We start from the raw sequence: 14,069 nt of genomic DNA on the forward strand, positions 1-14,069 counted from the left end.
CACAGATGTGCGAGTTACATGACAGACAGACAGACAGACACTCACACACACTGTCACACCCACACACACACTTTCACAGACAGACATATACACACACACACACACACACACACACACTTTCACACAGAGACAGGCACACACACACACACACACACACACACACATACATACATACATATGGAAAAGAAACAATACTTTTATAAATCACAATAAGATGTAATAAAGTACAGAAAAACTAAATGTAAGAAAATGTGATCTTTAATACACACAAATATGTATGGCTGGTCGGATGCGTCTTGGACTCGGGTTCCTCTTCATTACGTATAACGCTTTTGCCTTTTGCTAAAGCTTTCCGTGGAGGGGATCGTGGGTGAGTTTGTACCATTCTTGGGGGGCTCTGCCTTGTTGGGGCGGAGCTGTGATCCAGGTGAACAGCAGATCGGGCATAGGTGGGCATGTGGGCAGAGGAGTAGGAAGGCCGGTCAAGCAAATAAGCTTGCTAAGGTACGCAGCAGCAGCAAGCAGCCCCCACATCCAGCCAGCCAGCCAGTCTGGCTGGCAGTGACTGAGTGGTTGACAGACGGCAAGCAACGGAATGTACGTGCTCTGTGATGTCATAGCAGTCAGCTGAGAGAGGCTCGTGATGTCATCGCTGAGCTGGCTGGCTGGCTGGCTCTGTGTGTGTGTCTGTGTCTGTCTGTTTTTCTGTTTGTCAGTCTGTCTGTCTGTCTCTCTCTCTCTCTCTCTCTCTCTCTCCCTCTCAATTCAATTCATTTGTATTGTCAAAGCAATTGGACATACATACATACATACATACATATATGTAGCGTAAGGTACACTTATACATTTCAATTAAAGAAGTGAATTCATAGTATCACCTTATCACGAATCCTGGAGTCTTGTAGAACTCAATTTCTGTAATAATTGGACGCAGACACCAATTCCAAAGATATAAATTGTCAAATTTATTTAAAAACAAAGACTAAATGTAGCACTACACTAATTATACAAAAGGGAAAAACTAATTAAAATTCAACTCTAGATCAACAAATCAAAGACAAATCACTTCCGTGACCAAATCAAAGACCATGGGATCCCATAGGATAACACACAAATCGTTAAACAAAAAAGGTTATAAACACATTGACTACAATACCGGTTAGTAATTCTAGGAATCACTAAGAAACAGTTGAAAGTGCTAAATTGCAGTTTCAGAAGATGAAAAAAAACTGTAACTGATGGGATATGTAGTACTTTATACTCGAGTGGTCTATGCGATTACACCCTGTTGGTGTTATTAAGAACGCCAAGTACCAGAATGCAGAGCGGGACTGTTTTTTGTGCCGTGACTTGTCGGGGGAAAAACGCGCAGAAAAAACGGACGAGAAGGTGAAGGTAGTATGGCGGTGATGCACGCGTTGGTGAAGTGGGAAAGCGGGGTCGACAAAGACTCTTACAGCGTGATTCCCACTGCTTGCTTTCGCAATTTTGATTTATTCAGCATTGCTGATGATGACGAAGAGACGACTCGAAACTTCAGAGCAGAGTGGAGAGACACGAACAAACCTCCAAAAGGTGGATGGCCTGTCCATGAAGCGCAGATCATTATGACTGGTAACAATGTTTATTTAAAAAAAAAAAACATTAAAGTCTTTACATGCTATTTGATATATACAATCACAGTATATTTGAAATGAATGTTTAAGTTATTAATGTGTTGTACTTCTAACATACTCTCATAACATGGTAGGTGGTGGTGAGGGCGCTAAAAACTCGTCATACTTGACTGGCATTTGTAAGAACGATTTATTGTGTGTTGTGCTTTACAATAAAATCCCCCAAATCACAAAATAAATTAAACCAGATATAATTTAACTTCAGTTTTGATTCAGTGTTGGCTGTTCATCTTAATTTGTATGGTCAAAGCACAGTATTTTTATGACAAATAAATATAATCTCCAAATATCTGTGGACATAATGCAGGGTTTTATTTATTTTATTTTTATTTTAGGAAAAGAAGGCGAACTAAGAAGAAAACTTAATGACCTAACAAAAATGCCCTGTCCTAAAATGAAGAGAGTACCTAAACCAAACAAAAAACTTCAAATTTCAGATGATAGTGACCTTGATGAACCACAGTTACCGGTGAGATAATTACTGCAAATATTAAATAAATGTATTGCAGGATTGTTTTTTTTTAATCATATTCATATATATATATATTTTCATTTTAAACTATTTTCCTCTCTGAATACAGCACAAAATAAGAAAGAAAACCGATGGAGCTTCAAGAATTAGATCCCGTCATATTCTACAGACATTTAAAGAGTCCAGTGAAGTTGAGCTACAGCAAAAAGTTAAGCAGCTCGAAAAGGAAAACACAAGACTTAAAAATGAAAACCAATGTCTTCGAAACCGTATGGTTGATGGTAAGTTTTTTTATTTATAGCAAATAATTCCTTACCTTGATAAATGTTATTCTTCAGTAATTTAGATTCCAGAGTAATGTATTATAGTTGATCATACTGAAGTAATCTAGAACCACAATACAGACTCTTAATGTGCACTGTCTAATAGTTTAATAATACTGATTATTAAATAAAGTTTTTCAACATAACTTCATAATCCTACATTAATGACTATATGCATTACATTAGACCTGGAAATTCTTGTATTTTATCTTTTTTATTTTTTTCGTAGCTAATGTTAATGACCCACAAAAAGGTCAGTTTGCCAATAACATAGAGCAAGTCTCTCAAGTATAATTGCAGGCATTGATGGTTTTGTTTTCACTTTGCATTAAATATATTACTAGAAATGATTATCATTTAATACTAAGGTTTTTTTCTCCAGAGATTCCAGACCTTTTGGACAATCTGAAAAAAATTGTAACAAAAGCCACATTTATCAGCAATGAAGACAAAAGTGTGTCACCATCAAGTGGTTCTGACAGCCCCACAGCAAATTGTTCTGAATCTGACAAAGAATCACCAAAACAGGTATAACACTCTTGGTCTACAATATTACAAAGACAAGGTAAAAATATATATATTGAAAACAAATATTGGTTGTAAACAATCTAATGATGCTACATTATCAGTTATATTCATAGTTATAGTTGATAATAAGAATGTAATTGAATTATGGGTGTCACAGATTCACTGACTTTATTATGTCTGTAAATTAATAAACTTAGAATTGAGACATACTGTGGTCTTTAATAACACATTTCTGTAACAAAATCACAGCCTTACTGATAATGTATTCCACTTAACATAATATAAGAATAGTTTGGGGATAAACTTGTTTTTTATTTACCATTGTCTTTTAGGTGGAAATATTCCCAGGCACTGGAGTTTACATTGACAAACTGTCCTGGATCCTTGCAGAGAGGTGCAGCACGAATACGTCATATGCAAGAACCCTGACGGTTGCTGTCTTTGACTTTCCAACATTATTAAAGAGCAATCTTCGTGGTGGTGGCAGCAAGAGAGATCCAACTTCGGAGAAAAAGACACCTCTGGATCGCTTAAAGGTGGAAGCCATATATGGTATGTAAATGCTGTTGTACAAAATTTCTAACTCTCCTTTTTAACTGTATAGAACACAAAGGGTTAGCATTTGAAATGTTCCTTTGGCCTTTGTTTTAGTTTCAGAGACTAGAGTTAATTTATTAATAAATAATAATACCTTACATGTAGCAGCTGGAAAGATCCCAAAGTGCTCTACAGACTCACTTCACCCACCACCCTCTGGGGTGCAGCCATTTTGTACCAGCAGATTACTACACAGCAGTAAAGGTGGAGTCATAACAAATTTGTTAGACCTGATTGAGGGAAGCCTGACTTAGAATTCAGCCACGTCACTCTTTCAACAACACCTTGTAAATCACCTTGGATTAATGCTTCAGACATATTAATACATAATAATAATGAATAGTGCCATGGGATCCTTGACAATATAAACTTTCATGTCTCATTTAAATTTGACTTTTGAGCAAATACTTCACATTTCAGTCCAGTTGTGCCACATCAATGTAATGCTTAAGCAAGGTATTAATGGAGAAAAGACTGCCTTTGCATAGCTGCTTCGCCAAGTACAGATTTTACTATGAACTAGTGTAAGACAAGTTTAAGAGCATACACCAAAACGTTTAAATACACCCACACACAAAAATGTTGATTTACTGTGGCAATATGTAACTAATGAACCCTTCTCAAAGATATGTGGTATGTTTATTAAAAGATTTTTATATATCTATGTGCAAGTCATTAAATCTATGTGATACATGTTTTTTAGGGGCTACCTTGAAAAAATTGCCCAGTACCCCAAAGAGTGTAATTGGTGGTGCAATTAACAGCAAGATAAATGAACTACGACACAGAATGAAACCAGAGTGAAGATTTGAAGAACCAGATCTGTATTTTTTGTTTTGTTTTCAACAGGGTTGGGGTCAATTCCAATTCAATTTTTAATTCCCTTTTCAATTCAATTCCAATAAAGAATATTCTGTGAATGCAAAAAGTAATTGCAATTTTGAATTGATTTGTAGGAGGAATTGGAATTGAAAAACAGGAATTGACCCCAACCATGGTTTTCAGTGAGTGTTGTACAAATTGATAGGTCAGGGTTTCTGTAAAAACTTAATAGAGGCCAGCAGGCGTGCACGATCTGGGAAAAACTGCTCCACTACAACAGACCTCTTTCCCTTCGTTTTCTCTAAAAACCTCCTGATATCCTTCACTGCAGCTCTGACTCACCGAGGACGAGGAGGCGAGAGAGGAATCCGTGAAGCCGCCCTCACTGTCACTCCGAGCCGCGATGCTCCAGCGTGTAGCCGGACCTTTCCCCACCAAGCCGCTCGCTACCCCAGCTTCACTACTGTGCCACCACTTCTTTTACTGCCACTATTTACCAACACCGTCCGTGCTCCCTCCCAGCACCTTCTTAGTGCGTTTTTTCCACCCGGCGCCTCGGCTTGTACCGCCGAGCCTGGCCCTGCCTCCTCCTCGGCTACACCCTGTGTGTCTGTCCGCCCGTCTGCTGGCTGCTGAGGTTGTTCCTCGTCACTAACCAGCGCCCCGTGCACCGCCTCAACACCATCTCCCCCCGGCGTCTCGGTCGTCACTATCCCCCGCTGCCTCGACCCCGTCCCCCAGCTGTGCGTCATCGCCTCCGGGCAGCTCTTCCCCCGTCACGGCATCAGTGGTACCATCGGTCCGACCGGCGACTGTCTCCTCCGCCGGGGCTCGATCTCTGTCTGCCCGCTGCATCTGTGGCTGCGGGCCGGTGTCTCTATTCCTCCCCGCGTCGCCCCGCTCCTCCTCCCGCTCCCTGTCCTGCTCGGGACAGTTCCTCACGACATGCCCCTCGCTCCCACACCTGAAACACTTCATGGACTCCGAAGTAGCGAACACGACGTAGTCGGTATTGTCGATCTTAAATTTAAAAATGACATTAAGATCCTCATTGATGTTATTGAGGATCATATACAGCTGCCTTCGGAAGGACATGACGTGTTTCAGTTGCGGGGATTTGCAGCCCAGCGGGACCCTCTTAATGCCGGACATCAGCTGCCCGAGCCGGTGCGGATGAACGGAGGGACGTTAGACAGCGTTACCTTCCGGGCAGGAGCAGCGAGCGGCAACACCGGGGTGAAAGTGTCGTCTAACACTGTGCCATTAGCCACTAGCTGATTGAGCAGATCAGTGGTTTTTAAGAAGATAACAATGGCAGCAGACTTGATATTTTCACACCCTGCTACCTCCCCAACCGCTAACACACACTGCTCTAGGGGGCAGAACTGCACCGGAGCGATCTTGACTCCATGGCGTCGGGTCAGTTTTTCAAAAGACGCATTCAGGGGGTCCGACCCCCCGACCCGGGAAGAACTACCGGTACTCCCCCCTCCCCTCCCCTGTTCCCCCACAATAAGAAAAGCACTGAAAACAGAAGACAAAATAAACAAACTGAAAAAAGTAAAGCAACAAAAAAACGCAGCCAAAGGACAGAGCTCTCAGCAGCACTCCCGCTCACTGCAGACCCCTCCCACACACTCCCAGCTGAGAGAGAGAGAGAGAGAGAGAGAGAGAGAGAGAGAGTGTTAGTGTCTGTCTGTCTCTCTCTCTCTGTAGATGCATCATAGGGAACATATGTAACAATCTCTCTTTTTGTTTACCAAAAATGAGAATGAACGTATTTCAAGTGGGTGTTGCCTTGGTTGGAAACGTTTTAAGATTATTTATGAAGTGTAAAGTGGATTTGTCTCAGTTCTCCGTAGTTTTCAATGTATGTGCCATTCAGTAGCGTTCATGTTACAGATGTGCCCTATGCAGTGGTAGGGTCAATAAAATGTCAGTAAAACTTTATTTTAGCAATTATGGAGGGGAAGAACTGCAAATAGAGGGTCCCCACTAATTATCTAACTTACCAACAACGTTTCAAATTAGGTCTTGCGAAGCTGCCAAATAATGCTGTATAATCGTATGTGTCTTCATACACCGGCTGCTATAGTCTGATAGCTTTGATTATATATATATATTTTCTCGTGAACCACAAATGCTATTTGCTTGATTTTTACAGAGTATGTTATAAATACCATTCTTATGAAGCCTGACAAATTGTATGCTGTAATTATGAATATTTTCAAATCATTTGTTTGTTTTTCCTAACATGTTACAAATGTTCCCTATGTGAATGATGCATTATATCTTAATAACGTCTAAACAATTAAAGATATACAGATTATTATTTTCGGTAAAGTTATAACACATTGCTATTAACTATGTGTGTCAGTAAAAGTTTAAAAAATCCTAACAATTTTTTATTGATCCTGCAAAATAAGTGTTTAGGGAACATTTGTAACATAGTTAGGGTTAGCCACTGGGTAAGGGTTACATCTTCAGCAGTAAGTTTATTCATGTTAATTATTCTCATCAATGTTAAAGAACAATAAGTTATATCATGTGTGTCGATAAAATGCTGATATTCCATAACGTTTGCTTGTGTATTCTGCAAAACACATATTTAGGGAACATTTGTAACATTAGGGTTACGATTTGCCATAGACGCGGAATGAGTTTGATTGTGATGTTAAATGGGGTTTAAAGACGCAGTCGCCTCGGTGCTGATTACAATTGCTGTGTTTCTCCACTTCTACTCCATGCTTGGGAACGCCCACATCCAGTGACGTCAAAACCGGTGGAAAAGCGGGCCGGTTCAAAAAAGATCAGCTGGATCCCAGGCCGAGCAGCAGCTCCGGCTCCAGCACCGGCACCATGTCGCTGGAAAAGCGCTAAGTGAGCTCACAGTGAGCTCAGTGTAATGTCTGCTCTGGTGAGCTCACAGTGTGACCTAGTCGTGAGTTCACGTCTTCACTGGGTAGTCCATGACAACTTAATTGACTCAATTCTTGGGCTTAATTGGTCAAAATGACCATTGGTTGAAGGTACTCAGGGACTGATGTGTAGAGAGACTTATTAAACCTGCAGGATTGTGGTTTTCCCAGAACAGAATTAACCAGTGTAGCGTTATGTTGGGTGTATTCTGATAAGAGCATTTTAGCTCTGAGCTGAAGCACTGATCTAAAGAAGACCTCTCCCCCCCAAATTTATCAGATTTCCTTAACTCATCAGCATGTGAACTGGTTTACATCAAAGTGACAGTCTTGGGAGGATGGCACCGAGAATAGGCCAAATAGTTTGGAATCCTGCTATGAGATAGGAGAAAGGGGCCTGTAGGTAATAAAAACTCTTTGAAGTGGACGAGAGCCGAAATCCCGACATAGAGCTACGAACCCGGGCCAACCGGCATTTCCAAAAGATGGCATGGATTGACATCAGTCATAAATCAAGCCCCCCTCCAATAGGACACTGGGGGCTGAAACCGAAATCCAATCTAAAAAAATCAAGAACCAATCACCTATTGATCTGACAGACTATAAAGAACAGCGCACGGTCTCTCTCTCTTACTCTCTCTCTCACCTGAACCAGAAACTCGCAACCTGTAGCTCTGTTGCCAGAACCGGAACCAGAAACCAACCAAGTCTTTGCCGGCAACAGAAGAATTAAACTGGGAGAAGGAGATTGAGCCGTACGAAGAATTCTTTTAAAGGACTTTATTAAATAAATAACTTTACAGACCCACCTGATCAGTGGAGTTTTACAGCTGGACAATTGACTAAGTCGACTGAATACGAAAGTGTCAGTCATTTAAATAGCTATTTGAGTCTTAAGAAACTTGACCCTTGGAACGAACAGGGCCCTGCTTTCCTCAAAGACTTTGTCTTCAAGTAACTACGGTGGAACCCTGCTTACAAAGAAGATTTTGTGCACAACCTTGGAGCCTTCAAACCAATGGAAAATCTGTTTGGAAAAGACTCTACATTCGCGAAACCCCAACTTCCAGGTGCATCGACTGAGTGGAAGTTCTTGGACAAAGCCGAACCGGACTGCCTTTGTTCCAAACCACACGGACCTCGTGCCGTGTGCTGTTATCTGAGCCCGAAGCCAGAGAGGCCTCTCTGCGACGAAGTTCACATAAGTTTAACAGTTTGGAGTTTGTGATTCATGACATTTAAGAAATCAATTAGAAATGTTAATCTGTGATTCATAACTCTAGAATGTGTTATATCATTTAGTTTTCTTAAATATAAATGTGTGTTGCATTCAACTGTTTTGTTGATAATTTTAGAAATAAAATCTGTCAACGCCGAGAAATATCTTCTCATTCCTGTTTAACTGTTTAGTCTGAAATTGACACAAGTGAATAGACATTAGATTATTGGTGGCCCTGCCTATCCTTAATCATTGAATAATAATCAGTTAAGGGAAATTGTGGTAACAAGTAATGATAGGATCTTTCTCTGTACCTAAACGTTAATGAGACTGATATATATATATATAACGAGAAGTTACCTGACATAAATACTAACCTGCGTAGTTATTTAATGTCTGACTAACAATACTAATGAGAGACTCACCTTCGTCTTACTAACCGGTATTGTAGTCAATGTGTTTATAACCTTTTTTGTTTAAAGATTTGTGTGTTATCATATGCGATCCCATGGTCTTTGATTTGGTCACGGAAGTGATTTGTCTTTGATTTGTTGATCTAGAGTTGAATTTTAATTAGTTTTTCCCTTTTGTATAATTAGTGTAGTGCTACATTTAGTCTTTGTTTTTGAATAAATTTGACAATTTATATCTGTCTGCGTCCAATTATTACAGAAATTGAGTTCTACAAGACTCCAGGATTCGTGATAAGGTAATACTATAAATTCACTTCTTTAATTGAAATTTATAAGTGTACCTTATACATAAGGTATCTATTAAATTAACTGAACAATATGAAGCTAGTAACTATGTTTAATTAGTGCTGGTTTTACAGTTATAAATTGCTCAAATATTGTAAGAAAGACAATTTGACCGCCTGTTCTAAAGTGAAAGTTATATTCACATTAATTATTGCACTAATTCAGTGATATTTATGTTTATTGGCCTAGAATAAGGCAATAATTATGGCTAAACTGCCAACAACACAGTACTAAAGAGAATTGGACTCCCTGTTGTAAAGATTTACACTAGGGGTGTCCCGAAGCACAATACCTTATTCGGAAAGGCACGGATAATGGCTTCAAAACCAATAACGAATAATTTTGCCGAATAATATGCGGCTAAGGCTGAGACAGTCACAGCTTGTGTTTGATGGATAACAGGTGAGCCAGGGGATCATATCACGAAACTTAAATGTCTGAAATCACTAGGCAATAATGTCCGTGTGAAATGAATGTGTGTAAACTTTAGGAATGAAATGAGCGCAAATCAAATAGCAGCTCTCTGCGCTTCTCTCTGAAATCAGAGCTTTAACGGGGTGCTTGAATATGATTTCACTTTTCTAACTTTAGTTAGTGTGTAATGTTGCTGTTTGAGCATAAACAACATCTGCAAAGTTACGAAGCTCAAAGTTCAAAGCAAAGGGAGATATTTGCTGTTAAAGAAATCGTTTTTTAAGGACTACAACAAACGGCTGGGTTAGTGACATCACTAACCCTAGAATTGACATAAACCCCGTCCCCTGAACACAATTCAGAGATTATCAAGACAGAATATGCTAATCAATGAGTAGAAGATAACTAAACATAGTCCAGTTAACATAATAGATGGTGAGGTACATTACTACACACAAATAATATGGTTTGCTAAGTTGTTAATATGAAAGAATGTTGATCCTTCAAATGTTTAATACATGTTAAATAATGGGTAATATGTCCTTACTAATCAGAATTACTAGTGTACTTATGCTTAACTAATGCATCATTCTGGACTATTCAAATAAAGTGTTACCACAGTTCTTAATGACATGCATATTTTGGACATAGTCAGGTGCAAAAACAAGGTTACTTTGTTGTCGGTGTTTGCGCAGAGGTTGCGTATGTTTGCGCACAGATAGCGGATAATCGCTCGCACCTTGGAACCTATTTCCGGGAGCGCGTTGTTGAGCCACCAGGCTCTGTTTTGTGCGGATGGGCGGCCGGAGCGCGTTAAGGGTTTTCTGTTACAACGTTGTCGTTAATAACTAATGATCTTCGCATGCAAGTCAATCAATCAAAACTAACTTGAGCTGGACAATAACTTTATTCTAGAGCTGCTGTAAAGCCAAAACAATCTCTGTCACTTTCATTTCTTATCACTGGAAAGCTGCTTTCAAACAATTCATATTGTTAAAAGCGCTATATAAATGAAGGTGATTGACTTCCCTTGCATAGACTTTTTGTCACTGCTGGTTTTACTGTTCTAAATAACAGTAGGACTTAGCCTAGATTTAATACCAGATTTCTTTGTTTTTTAAGTTCAAATGTATTATTATGTGAATTGGTACTTAAGTAAATGGTGTGTGATTATATGCATGACATTCATTCGGTGACAGTGGAATACAAACAGTCTTACCGGTGTATTCTCAACATCAGTTTCATCTGAATCCGTATATCCGTGTATCATAACAGCTTCACATTATTTATTGGCCCCGACAGTGTAAAAACAAATGAAATGCATTAGATAGGTCTACTTACTGCTCACAAACTTGATAGAGGCAGCGTACACTGGCCAGCCATGTTTTGGCTTTTTCCCTTTCTGCCATCCCACAGCAGCTGAACAGTCAGTTTGCGGGTATCCATCGTCATCCATCTTGGTGTCATCATATGTACGTATGGCTTCGGTTTCCACCTCGCTATACATCCCAGCATCCTCCCCACTGACCCATTGGACCACTGCAAACTTTCTCATCACACCTTGGGCTTTAGAAGAGTTTGGCTTTTAGTGAATTTAGATCACGGCTGTTTCATCAGATCTCACATGGGAAGGTCACAGTTTTGTGTCTTGTGAGTCTGATTGTAGCGTCATGGGCATCATTTTTGCTTTGTAAGACCAGTTTGCCAGACACAGACATAATGCTAGGCCAGCTAAATGTCAGCTGCATGCAAGTTAGCTGCAGATCTGTGAAAGATTAGTACAATCGATAATGAGGGCTGTCGATTTAACGCGGTAATCTGATTCATTAACGTTAGTTGTGAGAAACTAACGCGATTCAAATATTTTAACTCAATTAACCCACCCGCCCCTGACCAACGTAGGTAGATTTGTGTAATGAAATAGATTCAAAACTGAATCGCTTGACAGTAAAAAAAGTAAATGTAGTCTAATGTTAACGGTATAATACCCATTCAACATAAACCAACAAATACATGAATCCAGTTCACGTTACCTAAATACACGAAGCAAGGGCAATATCAAAGTTGTTGCTGGCTCAGTTAGCTCCTAGCAAGGTAACCTTAACTCTTGCAACTGTTGTCTTATTGAACAAACCAACTACTTTGCTTATAAATTACTAAATGAACCAACCTGAATCAACACAAATCCCTGAGTAATAATTACAACAAGATACAATTATTCTTTCCTTCGGGGTGACGTTAGAAATCCATGTTTAATCGATCTGAAACCTCTGTTGAAACTTAAAGCAACGGCCCGTGTTACCGCTGTCTGGCTGCTTCAATGAGTCAGTGATCTGGATTTCTATTGGATCCCGCGCAGCAGTTCAAACATCAACCAATCGGCATATTGTATGGTCTTATGGCCCTAATGCACTTGCCTACATGTAGCGATGTTTTCTATTATGCAAAATGGCGAAACGAAAATTGTGTTGCTTTAACAGTTGCCAAGAAGAAAGAATGATTCCTCGTCGTACTCGGACCAGGTGGAAAACAAGGCAAAACTTGTTTTTCCAGCAAAGTTTTGGTCATATTGATAATTTATAGGCCCTAGAAATGTGTGTATTAAATATGATAAACTATAATATATTCATAAATAGGCATTATACTTATTGTTGAACATAATTGTACAAATAATGTTTAGTTTAAGTTATGTTAAGTTTTAAGGTTTTAAAAATGTGTTTAAAATGTTGTAAAATGCATTGACAAACATATCTGAAGGCGAGTAGATTTCCCACTACAGCTGGTCATGTTGTTTTTAAATGCTGCCCGTGAACTGAACAATGAACGAAGTCACCATATCTAAATATTCACAACAAACACCCTTTCGACATGAAACCAAGAAATGAGAGCAATGCTTTCACTGCTCGCCATAGCGTCTCAATGTTAGTGTCCCTCAGCAGGATATGTCGCCCATTTTAGGTTTACAGGCATTCTATAAATTAGCAGCCTGGCATTAGTACTGTCAGTAAAATATTATGCATGGCTAATAATTTTATGTCATAATAATATATTCATCTGTAGCCTATGGAGATGGCTTCCATCTCAAGACACCAATATAAATCTAAGCACAACAGCAATGCTAAAATGTAATGTATTATTGTGTCTGTAAAAGTGAAAGGAGCATACAGGTAGATGGTGGGGTGGGTTGTGAACACTAGCTTTAATCTTGATGAACATCCTGGGAATTAATAACAGTCAAAACAGCTTGCCATATTGTTGAACAAGAATATCAACATTTAGAGTAAAACAGGTTTCTTTTGGTACACACTTTGCTTATGATCACTCAAATTTGGATTCTTTCCCATTTGTTACAGAATACCAACCAATCAAACCTGGTGTCTTCAGGTCCCTCAAATGACCATGTCACAGATGCCAGTTGGCTGAACATCCTCGCATTTTCCATGAAGCACAATGTAACAGAGGCTTTAATGGAGGACCTACTGAAGCTGTTAAGGTTATGTAGTGGGGATGCTGCAAGCATCCCAAGTAGCAAGTACATGCTAGAGAAGGAGTTTAAAGATTATGTAGACAAATCAGAATACCATCTGTGAGACAAAGTTTAGAGCTGGGTCAATTTTTTATTTGTATACCTTTGAGGAATCAACTTCAAGCTCTTTTGGAGAATGAGCCTATTCCAAATATTTACAATGACCAAAACAGATGGAATAACAGATTTTTCAGATGGGAAGTTGTACAAATATCTGAAATCAGTTAGTGATTCATTCTTTTCCCTGTCTTTCAATTGTGATGGAGTGCCAGTGTTCCAGTCATCTAAATACAGCATATGGCCCTTACTATGCTCTGTTAATGAATTACCCCCAGAGGAAAGAGATACAAATGTCATACTATGTGCCTTGTGGTTTGGGTCATCAAAACCACAAATGACTAGCTTCCTCAAACCTTTTGTGGAGGAATGCAAAAGTCTTGGACAAACAGGTCTTCAGTGGCAGGATCCAGTAGATCACTCAATCAAAACGACAAAGGTCTATGCATTATGTGCCATATGTGATGCTGTTGCACGACCTTTACTGCAAAATTTCAAGCAGTTTAATGGAGAGTATGGGTGTGGGCACTGTCTTCATCCAGGTGTTCCTTAGAGATCATGACACAACTGTGCAAATAGGTGAGATTGCCAAAAATAATGAACAGAGCATTTTGGGCATAAAAGGGCCATCTCCAATTGTGGACTTGCCAGATTTTGACCTGATCAATGGCATGGTCCCTGATTACATGCATTGTGTGTTGCTGGGGGTTTGCCGGCAAATAGCCACTTTATGGTTTGATTCCAAAAGCTATAGTAAAC

At 39.5% G+C, this 14,069-nt stretch overlaps 1 non-coding gene across 1 annotated transcript; it reads left to right on the forward strand.

The window, feature by feature from the left end:
- The first annotated feature begins 298 nt into the window (after positions 1-298).
- LOC136737856 (U5 spliceosomal RNA) lies at positions 299-413 on the forward strand. The gene has a single exon (XR_010812479.1). It is a non-coding gene; the product is annotated as a U5 spliceosomal RNA (small nuclear RNA).
- The last annotated feature ends 13,656 nt before the right edge of the window (positions 414-14,069 follow it).

Source organism: Amia ocellicauda, unplaced genomic scaffold (assembly GCF_036373705.1).
Source record: "Amia ocellicauda isolate fAmiCal2 unplaced genomic scaffold, fAmiCal2.hap1 HAP1_SCAFFOLD_54, whole genome shotgun sequence".
NCBI lineage: Eukaryota > Metazoa > Chordata > Actinopteri > Amiiformes > Amiidae > Amia > Amia ocellicauda.